Raw genomic sequence first — 26,488 nt, forward strand, 5'->3', positions numbered from 1 at the left:
AGGGTTCAGTACTGGGAGAATTTACATATGTAAATGATTTGAAAGAGAATGTAGGTGAGCTGATTAGTAAGTTTGCAGATGGCACAAAGATTGGGGGAGCTGCAGCTAGTGAGAAGGATTGCCTGAAGATGCAGCAGAATCTAGAGAAGCTGCTGACTTAGGTGGAGAAATGGCAGATAAATGTGAGGTGATGCATTTTGGAAAATCTAAGGCAGGAGGGAAGTATGCAGTAAATGGCGGAACCCTGAGTATCATCAACATACAGAAGGATCTAGGCATATAGGTCCGCAATTCCCTGAAAGTGGTAACACGAGTGGATAAGGTGGTTAGGAAAGCATATCGCATGCTTGCCTTCATCAGTCAGGCATAGGGTATAAAAATTGGCAAATGATGTTGCAGCTGTATAGAATTTTAGTTAGGCACATTTGGAATATCGTACACAGTCCTGGTCACCACAAGACCAGAAGAATGGAGGCTTTGGAGAGGGTACAGAAGGGGTTTACTAGGATGTTGCCTGGTTTGGAGGATATTAGCTATGAAGATAGATTGGACAAATTTGGTTTGTCTTTATTTGAGCGTTAGAGAATAAGTTGGTCAAGAATAGATGGATCAGAAGTCTACTCTTGTCTTAGACTGTTAATATATTATTATGGAATTATGACATTAAATGACTGTGTTTGTCTTCTATAACCTTTCGGAAATCTCACACTTAATATGCTTTTTCCTCCTTCCTCCTCTGCAGATTAAAACCCAATGTTGCAGACGCCTCATTACTTGCCAACATCACTGAGATTAAAACGCCTTTAAGTACCACACCAATACAACGACACAGACCTTTTTACTGAAACACAAAAACAAAATTGAGAAACAAAGACACAAGGGAAAAACAAAAAAAAATTACATCTACAAAGACTGCCATGCCCCCTCCTCCACAGGATGTAGGAAATTGCTGCTCTAGAGAAAAGCTTCCACTAGGACATTCTCCACACAACAGCCAGTGATGTACTACGCTGCAAGGACCCTGGATCAAACAGTATGTATTCACCAATCAGGATTGACTTCACAGACACCAGGTGCATACAACCTTTGTATACAGCACAGTATTGGTATCTGATTCTGTACTTTGTTGTACTTTGACTACAAGACTGTAAAGTTGATTTGATATTTTTCTGTACAAAGTTTAAAAATGACGAAATATATAATGTAAATTCTACTAAATACAGGGTAAGATAGGATTTAGTGGCACATGTATAAAGGATTTTAACAAAACGTTGCTACATGCCAGAAAGCTTCAGAGTAGATCTTCTGTTATATATCAGGAATGACAGTGGACAGACCATGCAGGCATTTTCAGTTTTTTAAAAAAAACTCTATGCTCAGACTGCTTTATTAACTCCTGTCTGCTCCTGGGTTCAAACAGCTTTACAGGGCAATATTGATACTGTTGACTCTATCACTCAAAAGAACTGAATTGGTGTAGGCAAGGTTCACTGGTGCTTGGGTTCCAGATAACTCATTTATCCCTTTTTATGGTATGCCTGGGGTATGCTGTATTAGGCTGAAGCGCAGGCATCTCAATGTGTATACACGAATAACACATAGAAAAAGATAACCTGTCTCTGCATTGCTTTCATTGGCCTTCGTCCAACTTATTTCAGATCATGAGTGGAATCTACTCTCTGACAACAGATTTAGCCCAAAACTAATCAAGAGCCGTGTTGACCTGAGAACTGATCTTACCCAGCCCAAAATGTGACCTGGTTCAAACCTGAGACACCAAAAGAACTCATTCATGTTCAACGATCCCCAAGCCAACTATTAATCCTTAGATGTATTGGTTAGCTTACCTATTGTTGTGGATTTGAGAATCGACACTCACATGGGCCTTAACATTTGGTGCTAAAATTCATATATATAATGTGCCACTGGAAAGAGGAGGTTTCAGAGAATATCTGGTCCATGGATCAGGCTGTGTGAGAGGAGTGGGACTGGGCTCACTGATGTTAATTGAGGATTCAATCTGTTTTTTTAATTTAAATTCCTTTATTTTCAAAAGGAAGTAACTTATATCATGACAAATAACTGCTCCAAGGTGAACTAGAGACAGAGAAGATATTTTGCACAGTTTCATGGCCAGCTCCAGTCTTTGTCCAAACTCCCTCTCATTCAGAATATAGTTTCATCTTTAGAAATTCAAGAAAATGAAATGTGAATTTAGCGAGTGTCTTCAAGTCACAAGGAATGAATCCCAGCCACAATCTAGACTGTGATTCTTGTTTAAAATCTCCCTTGATTCCCACAGTGTCCAGGAGAGCAGAGAGGAGACATAGGCTGGATGCAGCAGAGGTGCTGTTTGAGGGTATACCCTGAGCAGAAGGTTCGGTTGGGCTTAGCGTGTATTTCATTGCCTGGCCACATTTTGTTGGTGCTCAACCTTGGAGCAGTTAGATAAGGTCATTCAGGTAATTCACGTGACACAGCATCCATGTCTTCATAAATGCCACCCTATTTGAGGAAAAAGACAATAATCCATGTTTTGTAGCTCCAGCCTTGGTGGTTACCTTTCATTTTATAAGTGGCCTAACCACCTAATGGCAGATATGTGGAGTAGTCTATGGGCAATACCTGAGCTTTGGTTTTCCAAACTTTGCTCAAAATTACAATCCTGAAACCCCATGAAGATCCACAATCATCCCGACCGACATCCAAAGCCCTGCTCAAGCTTTACCAGTCATTGTAATCACAGTGCACCATTAGTGATGACAGAAGCAAATTAAAGTCTGAGTCCAATTTCATGGCAAATACAACTATTGATCCTGTGTCTCAATAACATGGAACCATTTCCAATGTAAAATGGAACTTCAGTCCATCAAAAACAAAAGGCTTCACATATCGATGACTTTATGTACATCTGAGGTATCTTGGTGAGAATTGGGGCTTGCACCCATATTTATGTAACATGAACCCTCAGATTTCAGAATGGGTGTGGACATGCCTATGGGATTAATTGTGCCTGATACCATATTGCTCCACATTGGAGCGCACATTGTGTACATCCATCAGAAATATGTAGAGCAAGCAGGTCACAATGCCAGTCAGCATGCAACTGATTTGATACTATCCATTCCATCTTGGAGTTTAGCACTCCACCTAATGCTGGCTCGTAACCTAACCCTGCAGCAGCAGGAAGACAACGCACACTTTCCCCCAGCCCAACTTCACCAAATCTCACTGTCCAGCCTGCACAATCAATTGAAATGAATTATCAACTATTACAGGTTAGTTGCTGATTTAGTTCTTCCAACTGTCAGCATGATTCTACAGGGGCTTGGGGTGCTTCCTTTTTAATTATTTCAAGTTGCAATGGTCTACGGCATGGTAGGTGCTGAAGGAAATTTTACCAACTCTAAGGCTCTTGCACAAAACCAGGCACTCCTGAATATGAATGCAGCAGGATACGTGCCCGTAAGAATGCAGTATAGCCCGAACGGAGTCCAAACAATGTAGGACAGATTGCTGGAAGAGGGTGGGGAAGAGGGAAGGGAGCAAGGGCTCTCAACAGAAGGTCATAGTCACCCCAGAGGGTGAGAGAGCAATTTTCCTCCCTCAAATTCGGCCAGGAATACTGTCTGAACTATCATAGAAAATGTTCCTGCTCCACCATTCAACATGATCATGGCTAATCATCCAATTCAATACCCTGTTCCTACTTTCACCCCATACCCTTTGATCCCTTTAATCCTAAGAATTATATCTAACTCCTGCTTGAAATATTCAAGAAGCAGCCTCAACTGCTCTCTGTGGCAGTGAATTCCACAGACTCACCACTCTCTGGGTGAAGATATTTGTCCTTATCTCTGTCCGAGATGACCTACCCATATCCTTAGACTGTGACTCTTGTTTCTGGACACCACAGTCCTTGGGAATATGCTTCCTGCATCCTTCTTGTCTAGTCCTGTTAGAATTTTATAGGTTTCTACAAGATCCTCCCCTCATTCTTCTAAATTCCAGTGAATATGGTTCAGTCTCTCTTCCATATACTAAATTACTGGGACTCTGTATACGAAGACAATCTTATTACATTTCATCACCTCTTATGAGAAAAAACTGACAGAGCACACCACATGACTTTGCTAGGACGATAGGCATCCCATGGAGTACGGTACCATTGACTGTATGTACTTTGCTGTATATGCTCCTCATGCCAGCTCTGCCTTCTGTTGGAACTGAGAGTGATTGCACTCCAAAATCCAACTGGTGTGTGACAATAAGTAGCGAATCATGCAGGTCATTGCCATGGTATTCTATTGTTAGTCATGATGTATTCATTTTGTGGCAGTCAGATGTGCCAACGACAGCTGAGCCATAATTTCAAGGAGGGGGTGCTATTGAGCAACAATGAGTACTTCTGATGACATGCCCCCAGCCCCACCCACCCACACCCATACCCCACCACAACACCCCCCACACACACACACCAGTGAAAGACTGGCTGCCACACAATAAACAATACAGCAGAAGACTGGTGTGCTGAAATAATGTTGCCACTGCGTGACTCCTTAAGAGAAGCCCTCCAGTACGCAGCTGAGTGCGTGTCAACTCGTCAGAACATGTCATCTGTACCACAATCCTAATTCACTATTCACCAGCCATCCTACACTTTATCTTCTTTCAGTCACTGACCCTTACAATGTCTGCTTGCTCACAATGTAAGGCACAGTGAAGGATCGCTAAAAAAGTCATTCCATATTGCATATTGAAGCAACTGATACCCTAGTGCATTTTCATAGTGTCTCAATTCTCTCTACACAATGTTACCCCATGGCTACAGCATGCTGACCCTCACTGGAGGAATCCTCAGCCTTTGAGGATGACGCAGAAAGGCCAGTTGAGCACTGTGCCATTGTGGCAAGGGCAGCAGCAGCTGTCTGGGCTGGCAGCCAAGCGAGGGCACTGGCAGGGTAGCAGACTGAATGCTGTGCCTGTAGGAGAGGACAGCAGGTTTGGCCTTCAGGGCGCCTTTCCCCTCTGGGGACTGGTGGAAGAGGTGGAGGTCAGTGTTTTGCCAGTTACGATGAGGACAGATTGCTGGACTGTGCCACCACCCATTAAACACTAAATTCTTGTTCAGGTCCAGAAGTACACAAGAACAGACGGCCTGATCCCTACATGCAACCAGTTGGCAAATTGTGGCCATCGTCAGCACTTTCAGAGTTAATCCTCAGTATCTCTAGGCAGTCATAAACTTTAATACAACAATGAACTGGTTTTAAACAAGGAACTCAAGAGTGATCTCATGCAGACCACAAAAGGCAACCCGGCTTTTATTCCAAAATAATAATTCTTATCAATTGCCACAGGAGAAAATTATGAAACCCTTTACCTGAAACAGTCCAGGTCAGACCTGGTAAACTGATTCCCACCAAAAAAAAACATGCTTTTATTTTCACATTTCTTTTCAGCAGCTTCCATCACAAACTGGATTTATTGATGTATTTAAGTGCAAAGCTTTGATCCCATATCACAAAAAGCTGGATCCATTGTCGATGGGGGACATAATCTAACCTTTTTAAAAGGGTGCATGAATAGTCATAAATCATAAAAGTGAACAAGGTGGCAAGTTGCATTTAAATTAATCTATCCCTATTATAAGTAGTTTCCTTAGAGCTCTCCTGGAAATGACTGATCAAAGGGCTTTCAGTGATCATGTTAAAGGTATCTTACTGCCTATCCTGTAATGGGGCTAGTGAACAAATGTGTCTGACATGTTGTCAAAGACACTATATACACAGAACTGGGAGTCAGCACTGTGTAGAGAACATCAAAATCTTTGAATCAGTGAATAGTATGTTTGTGAAAGCAGACTTTATCTCAACTCCATGCACTGATTAATAACACCAGCATGATGAAGGAATGGAGAACTGCCCTGCTCTAGTTAGCGAAGGCTCTGCTGAATTATTTGATTTTGTCAGAGAAATCAGTGGGTGAAAACTTTTTATACAACACTCGTGAAGAAATATCAACAGAAACAATAGATTATATTTTCATAACCTCAGGATACATCACTAAAGCATTTCCACTCATTTTTTTTGAAAATGAGAAGTTAGTGAAACATCTTTTTAAGAAGACTCATCACTCCCCTAATCCATCAACGATCGTTCCCAGTTAACAATTAATTGATTGTTCAAACCTAAAATCCTTCGTTAGAGTGTGATATCTTCATATGTGTGGTGACAATTTTAACTTATTATTCTTGTTTTGAAAGACATTTCTTATACCCAGTAATTATTCTACTTGAAATTATCAAGGTAAGCACAATGATCATAGTGTGCTTTTCATTCCATGTTCTGATACTAGTAACACATCTAGGAACAGAGCAACAGGGTAAGTCATACACCCCATTGACCTACTCAAGGTAATGCACCAGGTTGTAAGTCGAAGTCAGCCAGTGATAGGACTTAGCGTCCCTCAGTTTCTTATTAAATCTGATAGACCATGTAAAATTATTTTTGTCAAGTAATTTGCTTTGGAGCAATATGCGTCAGTGAGGACGACATCCTTTGCTTGCTCCGAAATATTTAGCTACCTGAACAGCTGTTAAGAGGAATGGAAAATTCCACAACACCTTTCTTTGCAAAACTTCCATTTCTGAGAAAGCAGAAGTGAAGCCATCAGAGAATATATTGCATTACAGAGTAGATTTCAACCAATGACAGATACCACCATCATTACAAGATGTGGGAGAGATGAAAATTCAGTAAGATAGAAGGCCTCTAAATGTTACCATCCAAGAAATAAAAATCAATTTTACCTGTTGCCATAGATTTTAACCCATGAGTTTTAGTTGAAGCTTTGGTATGGCTATTGGTTTATGGATAGATTAGAAGTTTCATGAGATCGATCTCAATTTATCACAGAGTTAATACTGTTATGAGCAATTTCAATTTATCTCACAGTCAACACTTTTATCATTGAGAAGAGTTGGAAGGGGAATCCTGGGACCAAATGAAACTGGGGAACAGATGATGGTTATAAATGAATTAATGTGAGCTTGACTCGGTGTATCATACATTGATATATATGTATATGGGGAATATGTAATGAGTGGAGCTAGATTTTGAAGTGAGTGAGCTGAAATAAAACTCTGACTAGAAAGTATCTGACTGGAGTCTATCTAACCAGCATTTAACCTCTGCTATTTAACTAACACTGATTTAAACTGGAATTGATCTTTAAGATATGCTTTTCCTCAAAGAGAAATATCTTCACTTTGTTATGTGTTCCAAATCTGGAGGCCTGGAGGATTTCTAATCACTGCTATGTTATTACATAGCAAGACTAATGAGACACATCTAATGGCTGGGAAAGAATACAGTTCTTTACATAAATTGTAATGGAATGGTGTTGCAGGCAGTGACGGATCTACAAAAGCGAAATTGACCAGACGCTGGAATTCTGAATCAGAAAATGAAAATGCTCGAAATGCTCAATAGGTCAGGCAGCATCTGTGGACAGAGAAACAGAGTTAGTGTTTCAGGTCAGTGACCATTCATCAATGTTCCCATGAAGGTTCATCGACCTGAAATATTAATTCTATTTCTCTCCACAGATGTTGTCTGGACTGCTGAGTCGTTCCAGCCTTTACTGTATTTGTTTGCAAAAGAGGCATTGTAGCAGGAAAGAAGGTCAGATTCATGTGCCCCTTAACTATCAACAGAAAATTGATATTGAATGGGATCTTATGCAAAATAACATTTTGCAATAAGCATAGTTTTAACTATGAAAGAAAAGTTGTTGAGACGAGATTTAACTTTATGAAAGACAAACTTGTGAAACATAGACGGCACGGTGGCACAGTGGTTAGCACTGCTGCCTCACAGCGCCAGAGATCCGGGTTCAATTCCCACCTCAGGCGACTCTCTGTGTGGAGTTTGCACATTCTCCCCGTGTCTGCGTGGGTTTCCTCCGGGTGCTCCGGTTTCCTCCCACAGTCCAAAGATGTGCAGGTCAGGTGAATTGGCCTTACTAAAAATTGCCCGTAGTGTTAGGTAAGGGGTAGATGTAGATGTAGGGGTATGGGTGGGTTGCGCTTCGGCGGGGCGGTGTGGACTTGTTGGGCCGAAGGGCCTGTTTCCACACTGTAAGTAATCTAATCTAAAAAAAAACTACTTGTCTTTGAATATTCAGTGGCCTGCACAATGTGGCAATTTGCTAATAGGCCACTTCTTGTAGAATCATAGAATCCCTACAGTGTGGAAGGAGGCAATTCAGCCCATCAAGTCCACATCAACCCCCCTCACTGAAGAGCATCCCACCCAAACCCCCACCCACCCTGCATTTATCATGGCTAATCCACCAAAACTACCCATCCCTGAACACTATGGACAATTTAGCCTGGACAATCCACCAAACCTGCACATCTTTGGTCTGTGGGAGGAGACCAGAGTGCCTGGAGGAAGCCCAAGCAGACAATGCATAAACTGCACACAGACAGTTGCCCAGGGGTTGAATTGAACCTGGGTCCCTGGCACCATGAGGCAGCAGTGCTAGCCACTGTGCTACCCTATCATCTTAGCCCTGAACAACAAATAAGTTCCAAGTAAGTTCCAATATCAAGGTCACCCCTTTCCTACACAATTATTTTCTGCCATGACCGCAGTATTGAAGACCAAAGTTTACTTGGAGTGACATTGTGCTGTCTATTATCTTTCAGTCTTTCATTTCCTCAAAGTGACTTAGAAGACATGGAATTCTGCTTGATACAGCTGTTTGATTGCACCAGGAAGGCAGTTAGCTCAGTTGTCTGGACAGATGGTTCGTGATGTGTAGGAATGCCAACAGTGCGGGTTCAGTTTCTATATTGGCTGTAGTCCCTGTGAATGTCCCACCTTCTCAACCTTGCCTCTTGCCTGAGCCAAGGTGACACTCAGGTTAAACTACCACCAGTTCTCTTGGTCTAATGAGAGAGTGGCTCTCTTGTACTATGCTGACTTTATGACTGCACTACGCCATTTGGTCCTTCGCATCTCAAATTCTAGAATCCAGAGTCTCTAGTAACAACCTCAACAATAACCAGAAACAATTCAGTACAATATTCACCCAGGGTTACCCAGGATTCTATACAATCTGTATGAACCCAACACGGAAATTTAATAAGCAGTGGGCAAAATTACCTTCACTACGTGCCTCTAGATCTACACAAGTTGCAAAAACAGGCAATTAGAGCTATTAATTATAATAATATCATTTTCAGTTGTGTTCACAAGTAACCAGATACTTGCAGTGAGGAGCAGCCAGTTACACAGTCATGGTTCACTAGAGAAATAGTAAGCATTTGTGAAAAAGGTTTCTCATAGAACTACAATACCCTGAGCTTTTAATATTCCTGCTGGAGATCACAGATGATTTAGGGACATTTTGATGTCTATATATATCACAAAATATAAAAGAAACACAAGCTGCAAATCCTTGGACCATAGCCACCATTTCAACTTGATTGATACAGGCTGAAATTGTTCACTAAAATGCTGAACATAAATCCATTGAAGGAAGTGAACATTGGAAGATTTAACTGTTGCATTCTGATTCTTCTGGTATTGTAATGACAGGGTTTCTGCTGACATGCGTATAAATGGAAGATTAATTGTAAATTTTATAAATAGATGATTTATTAGAACTTGGGAAATGGGCATCACTGGAAATGCCAGCATTTATTGCCCATCCCTAATTGTCCCTCATTAAAGTGGCTTGCTCAATCATTTCAGAGGAACCTAAAACTCAAGCACATTGCTGTTGATTTGGAGTCATGTGCAGGCTAGACCAGGGATTTCCTTCCCTGATGATTATTGGTGAATCAAATGGTTTTTAACATCAACCAACAATTGTTCTTACAATACTTCAGTAAAGCCTTTGATAAGGTTCCACATGGTAGGCTGATGGAGAAAATGCAGAGGCATGGAATTGAGGGTGATTTAGCAGTTTGGATTAGAAACTGGCTTTCTGAAAGAAGGCAGCGAGTGGTGGTTGATGGAAAATATTCAGCCTGAGTCCAGTTACTAATGGTGTGCCACAAGGATCTGTTTTGGGACCACTGCTGTTTGTCATTTTTATAAATGACTTGGACGCAGGCAAAGGTGGATGGATTAGTAACTTTGTAGATGACATTAAAATAGGTGGAGTAGTGGACAGTTTGGAAGAATGTTACAGGTTGCAGGGAGACTTGGATAAACTGCAGAATTGGGCTGAGACGTGGCAAATGAAGTTCAATGCAGCTAAATGTGAGGTGATGCACTTTGGGAAGAATAACAGGAAGGCAGAGTACTGCGTCAATGGAAAGATTCTTGGTCGTGTGGATGTGCAGAGGGATCTTGAGGTCCATGTCCACAGATCCCTGAAAGTTGCCACCCAGGTTGATAGTGCTGTTAAGAAGGCATATGGTTTGTTAGGTTTCATTGGTAGAGGGATTGAGTTCTGGAGCCATAATATCTTGCTGCAACTATATTGGAATATTGTGTACAATTCTGGTCTCCATATTTCAGGAAGGATGTGGAAGCATTGGAAAAGGTGCAGAGGAGATTTACCAGGATGCTGTCTGGTCTGGAGCGAAGGTCTTATGAGGAAAGGCTGAGAGACTTGGGTCTGTTCTCATTGCAAAGAAGAAGGCGAAGAGGGGATTTGATAGAGACATACAAAATGATCAGAGGATTAGATAGGGTACACAGTGAAAGTCTTTTTCCTAGGATGATGATGTCAGCTTGTACGAGGGGGCATAACTGCAAATTGAGGGGTGATAGATTTAAGACAGATATCAGAGGCAGGTTCTTTACTCAGAGAGTGGTAAGGGTGTGGAATGCCCTACCTGCCAAAGTAGTTAACTCAGCCACATTAGGGAGATTTTTAAAAAACTTGGTTAAGCACATGGATGATGATGGGATAGTGTAGGGGACGAGCTGAGAATAGTTCACAAGTCGGTGCGATATTGAGGGCCAAAGGGCCTGCTCTGTGCTGTATTGTTCTATGTTCTATGTTTCATGGTCACCAATCTTGATACTGGCTTTCAATTCTGATTTTCTCAATTGAATTTAAATTTGTCCCAATATCAAGATGAGATTTGAGCCCCACAGAGAATTAATCCAATTATTAATCCAATGACATTACCATTATGCCATCATCTCCGTGAACCTCCTCATCTGTAGAAGGAAGTGATGGTAGTTCTGATTGTTGTCTAATATATTTGAAATGTTTACACAGAATACCAACCCACCAGTGTTATTTTAAAAAAACTGCTTCTAATTGACATTTTCAAACATTGATCACTTAATTCAGAGAGGTAAATGCATGCTGTCTCAGTCCAAAAGAATCACACTTCAGTACAATCCTAAGCACTAACTTGTAACGATAGTGCAACAATTATAGAAGTAAGAAGCAATATCAAAAAAAAATCACCTGTTATGAGAAGATTGTTATCTGGTAGCTGGATATATTTCTTGTTTCAATGAAGTAGCATAATCTGGACAAGTACATTAGCCAAACTTGAAAGCAAAACTGTCCTTAAAGATCTACTGTGTACTGAGTTAAAGTTTGATTTCGGTTCTGCTTCAAGAACAAAGATCATTACTGACCTGCGCTGTGATTTTTTTTTCCTTGGAAACACCTTCAAACTAAACTTTACATTGTTCTCTGTCACTGCAGCGCACCTCATTCAAAAAGATCTTTTAACAATGACAATAGGCATCTTAAGGAACTTGTGCTGATGATTCTTCTTAGAGGCATGTCAAAAATCTAGTTCGGATGGACAGGGGTTCAAAATTAATAGGTGTACAATCATCTCTTCCTTTATTGAGTCACCTTCCAAAGTTTCTACTTAGCACTGAGTAGGCTTTCATTGTGTCTAATTATCCTTGGGTGCTAAGATTCCAGAATCTTGAGTTTTATTGTTGCTTTATCAAAACTCAGTTGGATTGCTAGATGCTCCAGTGTTCAGGGAATAGGGAAGCACTAGGTACAACCATCACGAATAGTCTCATCCAGTAAGAGTACTATACCTCCTAGTCCATTGTAACACATTTGTGGTCTCTCCCATCCTCCCTGCAAGCTAAAGTTTGGCTTCTAGATGTAAGTTCTTTCATCACCCAGTGTTACATGTTCCTCGCCACTAAGATACAACCATGAGATAATCCATTGCTCATGCTTCCTTCTATATCTTGTACATAACTGGGAAGGAACAAAGAACTGAAGGAACAAGCCTAATTCCTGACCTTTCCACACTCTTTGCCAAAGAAGGAAATATGAAAACAAGGGGGACGCATTTGCTAACCATCCACTCAAGAAGAAAACAGAGAGACAAGAAGCCCCATTGCCCAAACCATTCAATCATTGTTACTGAAGGAATAGGTATAGTGTTTGAAAGTCACAAGGATCATGCCCTTTCTGGTTGAAGGAGCAAAAGCAGAAGGGGTTTTGGGAATTATTGCACATCCTAAGATTGAAAATCGTACAAAAAGGAAACAGGTAAACGAAGACATTCTGGTGAAGTGAACTGTTGCCTCTCGTGATAGGGAGTGGTAGTGTATGACCCAGGAGGAGAATGAAATAACCTTTCTTTTTAAGTATCAGAGGGTTATCCAAAATCATTCTTTTTCAAATTCCCCACCAACCAAGCAGAACTAGAATTCACCAATCTTGTTTGGGATAAGGTATCATTAGAGTGGTCACCGCATCTTCTGGTTTCCATTCGGGCCCTTTTTATATCATTACATTGATTGTAAATACTGATGAATCAACTTAATAATTGATTGCAACCAATCAATTCTCTCAAATGTGACGATAGTCACACATTTATGATATCAAAGAACGTGAAGCCAGCGTTAAAAACCATTGAGCCCTCTGATTGACCAGTCATTTGACTAAATGTTTATTACGATTTCCTGTTGATACTGGGTAAAGCTGTAAATCTCTTGTTTCTTTTTTACCACAGTTACTGTGCTGTATCTGAAAATAAGTCTGTAGTTTGAAACAAAAATCTATGTACAACAGTTTTTGATCATTTCAGGAGAGATATTGTGTCATTAATTCAAGCAAATTTTCATCTTTTAGGTATATTAGTTTAACTAAATAATGTTAAATATAAGCGATGCAATTTTTAGCTTCTGTGTAGTTGGAATGATGTTAAAATAAAGAAACCACTTCATATCACAAGGAGACAAAGAGCTTTGATTACTTTCTCTGTTGTTATTGCTGAATTTCCATACTCATTTAATACTGCTCATTACTCCATCATATGATTACTCCCTTTTACATTAATAGCATGGACTTCATCTTGCCAGGACAGCTATTCAAGTTTCTTCAGACAACATTGTTCTCCAACAGCACAGAGTAATATTTACCCACAATCATGTATAATTCTGATTTCACATGAGAGATGAGTTCCTAATAACTCACCTCTGCTCAAATCAGAGAAAAATAGATTAACTAAAAGGGTTCCTTTTCAAATAATAATTTCAAATTTTTCAAGCTTTATCTATGTGGAGATAAACAAATGACTTTATGTAATCCCTGAATGAGACTTGATCTCCCGTTTTCTTCAAAAGTGTTCTCTAAAATGCAATATATTGTAGTTCTTAGCATTGAAAACACAGTATTTACTATCTATTCCCAGCTGCCCTTTGACAGTATTAAAGGCTGACCACATAACTTAGGGTTGGGAACCATATGGGGGGTTCGGAGGCAGCTTTTATTCTCTATTTGTTTCTTTCTGATGCAGCCGGGTGTATTGAACTCAATTTCGCAACTTGGCACAGTGGGATTTGAACTTGTAAATCATTGAGTTGCTGGATCTGGTCCCATTGAATATGACACAACTGTACTCTTGCTGACTGATCTTAAAAACCAAAATATTAAATTGACGTGTTGGTGGAGGTACGTTGGTGTGAACTCCCAGGGAAGTAATTCAGAAAAGTGCACATCTTTCAGAATAGTATACACGTATTGAGATACAAATATGGTTATTGCGCCTTTACATAAGATACAAAATGGACATATCCCTGATTAACCTGTACTTTTTTTTATTTCTTGCTTCCTTACCTGCCACACATTCTGTCGGCATCAACTTCTCTTCAGACAAATTCTCTTTTTGTTGATAACTTTCTATTTTCCTCTCTTGCATTGTATAAGGTAATGGTTCTGAAAGGGTTAATGTAGGTGACTGTATTAAGCTCTCCCCAATCTGATGCTGTCGTACAGTCTGAAGTGGAGAAATCAGGAGGGTAACTCTGGATCTTGAAGAGACCTGACGAGTCATCAATGTCTCCCTTTAGTAGCAAAGTAAAACCTAATTGCTATCATGCACTAAATAACATTTTGTTAAGGGACAAAGCTTCAGCATAAGACTCACAAGTAACTGTTCCTCTACCTCTGCAAAACAAAAAGCCCCTTAGACCCAGTCAAGACAAGATGGCAACTTCCGTCAGCAAGTTTTAGACATAGAAATGCTATTTGGAATTCATTCATTGGATATAGACTTTGCTGGCCTCTCTCTGAGTGTCTCAACAAGGTGCTGGAGAGTTTCCTTCTTGGACGACTGCAGACCATATGATGTAGATACACCCATTATCCTGTTTGGGGAGGGGTGGGGGGGGATGTTCCCATTTTTTGACCCAGCGACACTAGAGGAACAACAATTGAGTTCCAAGTCAGGACAGTATGTTGTTTAGAGGGGGACGTTCAGGTAGTGATGTTTCCATGTAGCTACTGTCCTTGTACTTCTAGAAGAGAGGTTATGGGTTTGGAAGGTGTTGTCTTAGGAGACTTAGTTAGTTACTGCAGTGCGTGTTGTAGATAGTACATATGCTGCTACAATGCATCAGTGGTACTTGGAGTGAATGTTGAAGGTGGTGGATAGGATTCCAATCAAACAGCTGCTTTTGCCTGGAGAATCATAGAATCCGTACAGTGCGGAAACAGACCATTTGGCCCAACATGTCCGCACCAACCCTCCAAACAGCATGCCACCCAGACCCATTCCCCAACCCTATTACTCTACATTTCCCCCTGACTAATGCACCTAACCTACACATCGCTGAACAGTATGGGCAATTTAGCACAGCCAAATCACCTAACCTACTCATCTTTGGATAATGGGAGGAAACCTGCACAGACACAGGGAGAACATGTAAACTCCACACAGAAAATTGCTCGAGGTTGGATTCAAACCTGAGTCCCTGGTGCTGTGAGGTAACAGTGCTTAACACTGAGCCACCGGGCCGAGAGTGTCAAACATCTTCAGTGTTACTGGAGCTACACCTATCCTGGCAAGTGTGAATTACTCGATCACTGTAAGTAGAGGGCAGCTTTTGATTAGTCAAAGTCAGTAACTCTCCACAGAATTCCTAGCCCTGACACCCTCTTGCAGCCACTATATTTATATAGCTGGCCCACTCAGTTTCTGGTTAATGGTAACTCCCAAGATGTTGATAATTTGGGGGCAGGTGAGTGGAGTTCCATGGCGGTGATGGCATTGAATGCCATGGGCAACATTTGGATTCTGTCTTGGAGGAGATGGTCACTGCTTGGCACTTGTACGTCGCAAATGTCACCTGCCATTTGTATTAATGCTGACTGATGTCCAGGTCTTACTGCACTTGAACACGTACTTTTTCAGTAACTGAGAAGTCACAAATGACGCTGAACATTGTGCAATTATCAGTAAACATCTCCATTTCTGACCATGTGATGGGGGGGGGGGGGGGGGGGGGAAGTTATTGATGATGTGGCTGAAGATGATTGACCCTGAGGAACTCTTGCAGAGATGTCCTGATGCTGAGATGATTGATTTCCAACAACCACACCATTTTCCTTTGTCTTAAGCATGACAGCAACCAATGGAGCGTTTACACCTTGCTTCCCATTATTTCTAGTTTTGCTAGATAAAATTGTTGAGATATATGGATTGCCGTATGTCTAGAATGTCTTGTTTGTTTTGATAAAACTTTGCAATCTCCATCCTTCACTTATCAATAAGAAGTGAAGTGCAAATTTTCACTTATTATGTGATCCTGACATTCCAAACTATAAACGGAATTTTAAAAATATGTATTTCATTAGAAATATCTGGAGCTAACCAGTAAATGTTATTAGGGTAAGAGTTCCTTTGGTTCAACTTTTAATAAGGTGCAATATAATCAGTTACACAATGTACTTAGAAAGGAACATCAGACGTTTTAAAGAACCTCAGTAGTCCTCAAGGAGTCACATATGTTTCCTTGTCCAGAAGTAGGGGCCTATCAATACAAATTAGAAGCCCATATACCACTCCAAATCCTCCTCTGACCCCAATATTTCCCTTCACTCAGGGTGGTGCAGTGGCTCAGTAGTTAGCAATGCTGTCTCACAGCATCAAGGTCCCAGGCTCGATTCCATATTTGGGTGACTGACGGTGTGGAGCTTGCACATTCTCCCCATGTCTGCCTGGGTTCCCTTCGGGTGCTCCTGTTTCCTCCCAAAGTCCAAAGATATACAAGTTAGGCAGATTGGCCATGCTAAATTGCCCATAACTTGCAGGGCTGTGTAAGTTGGGTGGATTAGCCACGGGAAATACTGAGTTACTGTGATGAGGTGGGTCTAGGTAGAATGCTCTTCAGAGGGTTGGTGTGGACTTAATAGGCCAAATAGCCTGCTTCCATGCTGTAGGGATTCTATGATTACCACCCCTATAACCTTTGCATGGACTAATGTGGGAATAATTCAGAAGTAAATATGTGTTTGCATAAATATGATTTAAACTGTTATTGTATTTTAGCACAAAGATACAGGACGTGCCTATTACAGCAGGAGAAAGAGGAATTGGCTAGAGGCAGAAGTATGGACAAAGGTTGGAAAAGTGGAAATGAACAGGAATTTGTCCGATGGACTTTTATCATTGTGTCACTAATTTAATATATCTTGGTTTACCAGCCAAGTGAAGTGTTTGACCAAATAACATTGCCCTTTTACAGTGCAATAATACACTGTTTCCTCAGAGCTGCAAATTTTAAGGCATTGCGAACACGGCTTTCCAGAATCAACTTATGGCTGAAAATCTCAAAATCCGTAGTGCTGCTCTCCTGAATTAGGGTGACTTTAGACCAAACCAGTCTAGTACGAATGCTTGGTCACAATTCAGAACCACTGCTAAAAGGAAGTCACTCTTCACTGTTGAAGACTAAACATTAATTATAATGCAAGAAGAAATTGTCAAAATACTCAACAGATCAGGTGGAAAGAGCAGATGAGTTAATGCTTCAGGGTTGAGCCTCCTGTCAGAATCCTAGAATATTACAAATTAGCAAGCATTTAAAAAGGAGCACAAACCAATTAAATAATGAACATTTTATTGAAGAAAATATGTGCTGATTTGCCATATCATTTTCCAACGAAGAGTTCATTTTTTTTCTCTGCAATTCACACTTATTGGATCACTTGTCAAATTTGCCTTAATTGCTAGACCGTTAACAAGTGTTCAGTGAGGCAAGATATATTTGCAAAATACTAATGGTCCCAGCGATAATTGTTCATTTAGGCATACTTTTCTCCTTGTCACTTAGGTTCAGACGTTTCCTGTTTAACCATATCATCTTATAGAAAATGTATTAGCAGATTATCAAAACTTACATTAATACCAGGAAAAAGTAATTATTATATGAGAGCAAACTCAATATTTCATTACTAGGAGCCTCCCCCCTCCCCCCCTTGCTCATTCTGTGGTTTAATGTTTCCTGCATGACTTCATAGGGCATAGAACATTACAGGGCAGTACAGGCCCTTCAGCCTTCAATGTTGCGCCAACCTGTGAAACCAATCTGAAGCCCATCTAACTTTACACTATTCCATTATCATCCATATGTTTATCCAATGACCATTTAAATGCCCTTAAAGTTGATGAGTCTACTACTGTTGCAGGCAGTGTATTCCAGGCCCCTACTACTCTCTGAATAAAGAACCTATCTCTGACATCCGTCCTATATCTGTTACCCCTCTATTTAAAGCTATGTCTCCTCATGCTAGCCATCATCATCCGAAGAAAAAGGCTTGCACTGTCCACCCTATCTAACTCTCTGATTGTCTTGAATGTCTCTATTAAGTCATCTCCTAACCTACTTCTCTCTTACAAAAATAGCCTCAAGTCCCTCAGCCTTTCCTCATAAAACCTTCCCTCCAAACCATGCAACATCCTAGTAAATCTCCTCTGCACCCTTTCCCTTTTGCACCCTTCGTATAATGTGGCGACCAGAACTGTACGCAGTATTCCGGTGAGGAGGGGGGGGCACCAGAGTTTTGTATAGCCGCAACATGACCTCATGGCTCCAAAACTCAATCCCTCTACTAATAAAAGCTAACACGCCGTATACCTTCTTAACAATTTCAAAAAACTACATCTTTCTGCAAAGCATTTTGGGATATCCTGAGGTCCTCAAAGTTGCTACATAAATGCAAATATTTCTTTGTTTTATTTCTATTCTGATACAAACCTCCCTTGACACAATTGTATTGATTGAATGAGCTCTGAATAGAGACCTCACCAGTCTGAAATTGGGTAAAATTCGAAGTAGGGAAATATTCACTATTTTTGCACTTTTTTTAAAAGCACCTAAATGTTAAATAATTTAAAATGATTTCTGTTTTGCTGGCACCTGCTCTTGTTGCTATTCTTTTCCAGTTATCCATATGCCAAGGAACATTAAGTGTAGGAACTGCTGATAACTGTTCACCAAGGAATTAGTGAGGCACAAATGCAGAATTGAGTGGAATTTTGATCTCCTCATCTACAGAAGGACATGCCTACCCAAGAGACAATACAATAAAAAGATCAAAGGATCAAAGTTGCCTCTCATTCTTCTAAACCCCAATGAGCACAGGCCCAACCTACTCAACATGACCTCTTAAGAAAATCTTTCTTTCCCCAGCATCAACCTAGTGAACCTTCTCTGGACTTTGTCCAATGCCAGTTTATCTTTCCTAAGATAAGGTGACCAAAACTGTTCATTGAATTCTAGGTGTGGTCTAATTAGTGCCTTATATAGCTTGACTAAGACTTTCCTATTTTTATAATCTATTCTCTTTAAACTAAAGGATAACATTCCATCTGCCTTCCTTATTACCCACTGAACTTAGATGCTAGGTTTTTGTGGATGAGGACTTCCTTCCGTTTTGTAGTTTTCTGCAGTCTTTCTCCATTTAAATAATATTCAGCTCCTCTATTCTGCCTGCCAAAGTACATGACCTCACATTTTCCAAAATTATATTCCATCTGCTACATTTTTTGCATGTTAACTTCACTTTGTCTATATCCCTTTGCAGACTTTTTGGGCTGAACCTTGCCATTTTGCTAAGTGTGAGATGTATTGGGTTTAGTGAGATCCTGCAGCAGTGCTTGCTTGCCTCAGGTCTCAGGAGAGATGGTAGACGTAAGGGAAGCTGGCAGCTCATCTCTCTGAGAGGACCTGAAGGTCTTTTCGATGTGAGGCAGTGGAGGGGAAAGAAGTCCTCTTCCCGAAGAATTGGCAGAAGAGGCCACGTCACTATATCATGCCAGCCTTCTCAGGTCTCGCCATCTGGATCTGTGCCATCTCCAGGGTGAAGGGGGACTGGCCAATAGCATGGGAAGAAATTTAACCCTAAGTGCAATACTCTGCTGACTGCTGCCTCACACATATCTGTAACACTAGACCCATCACCCACCAATGTTTATCTGATATTCCCTCATTTGCATGAACCACTTTTCACCTCCCTCATAATTCTCCTCCTCCCACACCACGCACCCCGCATGACCTCCATAGTCCCTTGGAATGCCTCATCACCTTTCCCCCAAAGCACCAGTCCGAACAGTTGTTCCACCACTCTCTTGCATCTTACTCATTCACCCACTTTGTGCCATGACAAGAAAATACATCCCTTAACATGTCAGACCAGTGCTGGACAGGTGCAGGGCAGCGATGGGGTTTCTGGACATTAGTGTCCTCATCCCCTCTAAACAAAGGATTCTTGCAGGAGAAGGCAGGGCTGACTCCTACAGAGACATCCATGGTCTGACATCCGAGTAAGTGACACTTGTCACCCCACTGCAATGGTCATATTAACCATGCATTGACCACCATGACTAACCAGTGACTATAACATCTCCTGCCTCTTATTCCGTACAGTGGACCCATCCTTCCAAGAAGCAGCGCATCAGGGGAGAGTTCCTCAACCTCCCTACATCAGCATGGGGAAGCAATGGAGGGACTATCATCTACACTGCCCACCGGAACCTCTGAAGCACGACACCGCAATATCATTGGCCTCGTGACGATGCCCTCTTGAGGTTTACACCCTTACAACTCCACACACAGGTAGGGGAGAAATGCCCCAGGTCACTGTCAGAGCATTGCCAGAGACCAGGCCCCTCCCAAGCTCCCAGCAGGAGATGACTCTGTAGTCTCAGCAATGAGGGACTCTGTGCAGATGGACAGGGAGGATCAGCAGGGACAGTAGGCATTCTGGATTCACTGGTCCCCAATGATGGGGAGCTGGGGCAATGCTGCGACTGCATCAATTCAGTACCTGTTATTGCTCAGGTGCAGCAGCGGTGATGCTGACTGCCCATCGATGATGCTGAACATCAGAGTCAAAAAAGTGTCGTGCTGGAAAAGCACAGCTGGTCAGGCAGAATGCAAGGAGCAGGAGAGTCAACATTTCAAGCAATAGCTCTTCCTTGCGTGTTGCTGATTGTGGATCCAGCAGATCTCCCAGGACCATTTAATTCAGAATACATCACTAGCACTGGAAAATGTAATTAAATAAAGACATTATACCTTTCTTCCTGGGTGTTCACCTGAAATCTTTTGTTCATTGGGTCTACATTATCACATAACCAGATGTTTATTTTGATTGGTTCTGATTTCGATGTTGCTAAGGAATTTAAATGTTCCAACTTGGATGTAAGGGGGCTTGCCAGGGTCTACACTCTCCTGGATATCAGCCTATGAGTTCTCGTTATCAGTTCAGGACTCTTTTGCTAACTTGAGTCTGCACACAAGCAGCAACTACAATGATCTGCTGAACCCTGAAGAAAATTTTAACTGGGCTTGGTTTTAATTTGGGGCTTTGCTGTGGGCTGACCTAGAGTCCCTCTGTTCCAGGCAATTGCTTCACTCAAGTGGTGTTCCACAAGCTCAGAGGGACTGGTGATGGTGTCCGCTCCCATCAGAATATCCTGCAACTCATATGCTTCACTTGCTGCATTTTCTAATGACAACGCCAGTTAAAGTGTCTGTTTAAACTCCAGTTGGGCTTGAGCTAGTAGGCACTTTTGCAGAGTGACGTCATTAATCCCACATACGAAACAGTCTCTCAGCATCTCAATAAGTGTTTCACTAAAGTCACATGCCTCTGCAACTTGTCTTAACCTAGTCAAAAATCCCAGCACAGCATCCTCGACTTGCCGAGTAAAACCGACAGCTTCGCAGAATTCAAGGAGGCTTGGGATTGTAATATTCCTTAACTAATCCAACAACTCTTGAAAGGTTTTAGTATCTGGTGCCTCATGGGAAGTCAGGCTCCTAATAACCAAAAACGCTGCGGGCTCACAAGCTCCCAAGAGGATTATTTGTTCCTTTTCATCTGCCCCCAATGTCATTTGCCTAGAAAGAATAACTCAATCCTTCTGCCTACTGGGCCCAGTCTCTGATAGCAAGATTGAATGAGTCAAGCTTCCCAAATAATAGCATGGTGCCAGAAATTCCCCAAATCAAAGGCAGTAATTGCAAGCAAATTTCTTTAGGAGTGGGCTTTCCTCTCATGAAATAACTCCACAGAGGCTGGTATCCCATCATCAAGCTACCGTTTATTTACCTGTGGAGAGTCCTTGACACTGATCCAGCTGCTTCAGAGCCAGCTCTCAGAATGAACAGGAAGTCACACACATCTGTTATTTTTATTCTTTCTGAACACTCCTCTTCTTTTTTTTCTTTTTCTCTTTTATTTACCCCCACACTACCGCCTAACTGCGGTAGTGCTTATTTTTCCCCAGCACCCATATTGTGTGTGTGTGTGCAGGTGTGCACACATCTGTTATTATCTCTCAGCCAGGATTCCCTGATTGGACCAGATTAACAGCCTCAATCAAGGAACTCATGATCCAGAATGTCCATCTGGCTGACCTCATTATAATCGCTACGAGTTGGGTATTTAATGAGCAAGTGGCTGCCTCTCAATAGCGAGAGTCTAAAGATGCTATTTGATGTTTAAGGGGAAAATTGGGAATATTTTTTGCAACATTGAGACTCCATTTATTTTTCATTCTCACCATATATATCTTGTTTTCTTATTATTGCCCACACTGCTCCAGGAAGAGGGGAATTCTCTTGGATGCAATTGAAAAGAACAAAGGTGGACCACAAAGTCTCTCTTGATGAAATTAATGATCAAAATCTGGCGACTGTAGTCATTGATGTCATCTCAAAAGGACCATGTTGTATATAATTTTAAAACTGTGGTTACCTGCACTGCAAAGGGGAAAGTTGACCCTGTATTAGATATTATCTAAAAAATAATTGGGTTATGGTCATCCTTGTGCAGCAATATGGCACAAAGCCTTCTCAGATGTATCCAAATAAGCTTGCACTTTGGATCATGGATACATATGATACGCAGTGGCCTTTGCCTTTCTCCCTTGGTCTGTACTCTCCTCCAAATCCAAAATGCAAGACCCAGCGGAACAACTGAGCATTGCGATTATAGCTAGGATTTGGAAGTTTTAAATCCCATTGCCAATATCTGTCATCTTAGAGAGCACAAACATTCATCAAAAGCTTCCCTTTTTAGACAGCCAGTCACTTTGCTATTTTTCACTTTGTCTTCTATACAGTTTCATTAAGGGTCTTTATCAAGCATGAAAGCTAATTAGATTCTAAAGGTTAACTTGAATTGTTCCACACAAATGACTGTTTAAATTTGCCTGAATAAAAAGAGAGCATATTTTTGAAGCATTAACTTTTAATTATATAAACATTGATAGTTTCCTTTAAAGAGACGTTAAAGCTTTCTGAGAGTTATCTGTTATTGTGCCCAAAAATTATAACTTAACAGGGGAATACTATCACAGTGCAACTTAGCACCACTCCATTCTAGTACTTCAATGAAATCAGACAGAGGGAATAGCTGGGGAAATTTCAGATTGATTGCCTACCTCTCACTCACAGCTACATCCATCTTCAGGTGTCCAACAGAAGTCTGAGGTTTTCCACAGTTAGTGAGCACCTCCAGAAATGTTATTGTAATTCAGTTTTGCTTTAAGGTTTTGGACTTTATCATCGTTTAGAACATAAAACATAGAACATAGAACCTTACAGCACAGTATAGGCCCTTCGGCCCTCAATGTTGTGCTGTCCTGTGGAACCAATCTGAATCCCATCTAACCGACATTATTCCTTTTTCATCCAAATGTTTATCCTATGGTCAATAAATGCCCCTATAGTTGTCGTGTCTAATACTGTTGCAGTAAAAGCCATCACCATCTGAGGAAAAGGCTCTCCCTGTCCACCCTATATAACCCTCTGATTATCTTATATGTCTCAATTAAGTCACCTCTCAACCTTCTTCTCTCTAACAGAAACATCCTCAAGTCCCTCAGCCTTTCCTTGTTATATCTTCCCTCCATACCAGGCAACATCTTAGTAAATCTCCTCTCCACCTTTTCCAAAGCTTCCACATCCTTCTTATAATGCAGTGACCAGAACTGTATGCAATACTCCAAGTGTGGCCATACCAGAGTTTTGTACAGCTGCAGCACGACTTCATGGCTCCGAAACTCAATCCCTCTCCCAATAAAAGCTAACACACATCATGCCTTCTTAATAACCCCGTCAACTTGGATGGTAACTTTCAGGTGTCAATGTACATGGACACTGAGATCTCTCTGCTCATCAACTCTACCAAGAATCTTACTATTAACCCAACACTCTTTATTCCCGTTACTCCTTCCAAAGTGAATCACCTCACACTTTTCCGCATTAAACTCCATTTGTCCCTCTCAGCCCAACTCTGCAGCTTATCTATGTCCTTCTGTAACCTGCAACATTCTTCAGCACTTTCCACAACCCCACTGACCTTAATGTCATCCACAAATTTACTAACCCATCTTTCTAGGACATATATAAAAATGACAAACAGTAGTGACCCCAAAACGGATCCTTGCGGCACACCACTAGTAACTGAAATCCAGGATGAACATTTCCCATCAACTACCACCCTCTGTCTTCTTCCAGCTAGCCAATTTCTGATCCAAACCATTAAATCACTCTCAATCCCATGCCTCCGTAATCTGTGCAATAGCCTACCATGGGGAACCTTATCAAACACCTTACTGAAATCCATATACACCACATCAACCACTTTACCCTCGTCCAACTATTTGGTCACCTTCTCAAATAACTCAATAAGGTTTGTGAGGCACAACCTAACCTCCACAAAACCTGTATTGGCTATCCCTAATCAACCTATTCCTCTCTAGATGATTATAAATCCTATCTGTTATAATCTTTTCCAACACTTTACCCAGAACCAAAGTAAGGCTCACTGGTCTATAATTACCAGAGTTGTCTCTACTCCCTTTCTTGAACAAGGGAACAACATTTGCTATTCTCCAATATTCTGGTACTATTCCTGTTGATAATGACGGCATAAAGATCAAAGACAAAGGCTCGACAATCTCCACCCTGGCTTCTCAGAGAATCCTAGGATAAATCCCATCAGGCCCAGGGGACCTATGTATTTTCACACTTTTCAGAATTGCTAACATCTCCTCCTTGTGAACATCATTCCCATCTAGTCTAGTAGCCTGCATCTCAGCATTCACCTTGACAACATTGTCTTTTTCTAGTGTGAATACTGAGGAAAAATATGTATTTAGCACTTCCCCCTATCTCCTCTGACTCCACTCACAACTTCCCACTCATATCCTTGATTGGCCCTAATCTTTCTCTAGTCATTCTTTTATTCCTGATATACCCATAGAAAGCTTTAGGGATTTCCTTGATCCTATCTGCCAATGACTCCTCATGTCCCCTCCTGGCTCTTCTTAGCTGTCTCTTTAGGTGTTCCCTCGCTAACTTATAACTCTCAAGTGCCCTAACTGAGCCTTTCAGCCTAACATAAGCCTTCTTCTTCCTCTTGACAAGAAATTCAATTTCTTTAGTTAACCATGACTCTCTTGCTCAACCACTTCCTCCCTGCCTGACTGGTACATACTTATCAAGAACACGCAGTAGCTGTTCCTTGAATAAGCTCCACATTTCAAGTGTGTCCATCCCCTGCAGTTTCCTTCCCCATCCTGTGCATCCTAAATCTTGCCTAACCTCATAATAATTACCTTTCCCCAGCAATATACCTATCCCGTTCCATGGCTAAAGTAAACATAACCAAATTGTAGTCACTATCACCAAAGTGCTCACCACCTCCAAATCTAACACCTGGCCAGGTTCATTACTCAGTACCAAATCCAATGTGGCCTCACCCCTTGTTGGCCTGTCCACATACTGTGTCAGGAAACATTCCTGCACACATTGGATAAAAACTGACCCATCTAAAGTACTCAAGCTATAGTATTTCCAGTCAATATTTGGGAAGTTAAAGTCTCCATAACAACTACCCTGTTACTCCTGCTCCTATCCAGAATTATCTTTGCTATCCCTTCCTCTACATCTTTGGAACTGTTCTGAGGCCTATAGAAAACTCTCAACAGGGTGATCTCTCCTTTCCTGTTTCTAACTTAGCCCATACTATCTCAGTTGATGAGTCCTCAAATATCCTTTCTGCCACCATTTTCTCTGTTCTTACTGAAACATCCAAATCCCGGAACCTGCAACAACCATTCCTGTCTCTGCTCTATCCATGTTTCCAAAATGGCCACGACATCAAAGTCCCATTAATCCATGCTGCAAGGTCACCCACCTTATTCTGGATGTCCTGGCACACTTCAAACCACCTTCCTGCTTGCCAGTGAACTCTTCCGACTTTGAAACCTCTTTTCTGACCTCATTACTTTCAACCTCCTGGACACTGGAACTACAATTTAGTCCCATCCCCCTGCTGAATTAGTTTAAACCCTCCCAATGAGTATTATTCCCCCCACACCTCCCCAGATATTGGTACCCCTCTGGTTCAGATGTGAACTATCCTGTTTGTAGAGGTCCCACCTACACCACAATGAACTCCAATTATTCAGGAACCCAAAACCCTCCCTCCTGCACCATCCTTGTAGCCACGTGTTCAACTCCTCTCTCTCCCTACTCCTCACCTCCCTATCTTGTGGCAAGGGCAGCAAACCAGAGCTAACTCTATTTATTCTAGCACTAAGCTTCCACCCTAGCTCTCTGAACTTCTGCCTTAAATCCCCATCCCTTTTTCTACCTATGTCATTGGTGCCTATGTGGACCACGACTTAGCGCTGTTTTCCCTTCTCCTTAAGGATCACGAA

The 26,488-nt window shown here is 41.4% G+C and overlaps 1 protein-coding gene across 1 annotated transcript in view; it reads left to right on the forward strand.

Annotated features, from left to right (window-relative positions):
* lhfpl4a (LHFPL tetraspan subfamily member 4a) overlaps positions 1-13,179 on the forward strand; it is a 191,553-nt gene extending 178,374 nt beyond the window's left edge. The window contains exon 5 of the mRNA XM_072581993.1: positions 743-13,179. The gene's annotated coding sequence lies outside the window, so the exon portion shown is untranslated. The remainder of the gene's footprint in view (positions 1-742) is intronic.
* The last annotated feature ends 13,309 nt before the right edge of the window (positions 13,180-26,488 follow it).

Source organism: Chiloscyllium punctatum, chromosome 12, assembly GCF_047496795.1.
Source record: "Chiloscyllium punctatum isolate Juve2018m chromosome 12, sChiPun1.3, whole genome shotgun sequence".
NCBI classification, from domain to species: Eukaryota; Metazoa; Chordata; class Chondrichthyes; order Orectolobiformes; family Hemiscylliidae; genus Chiloscyllium; species Chiloscyllium punctatum.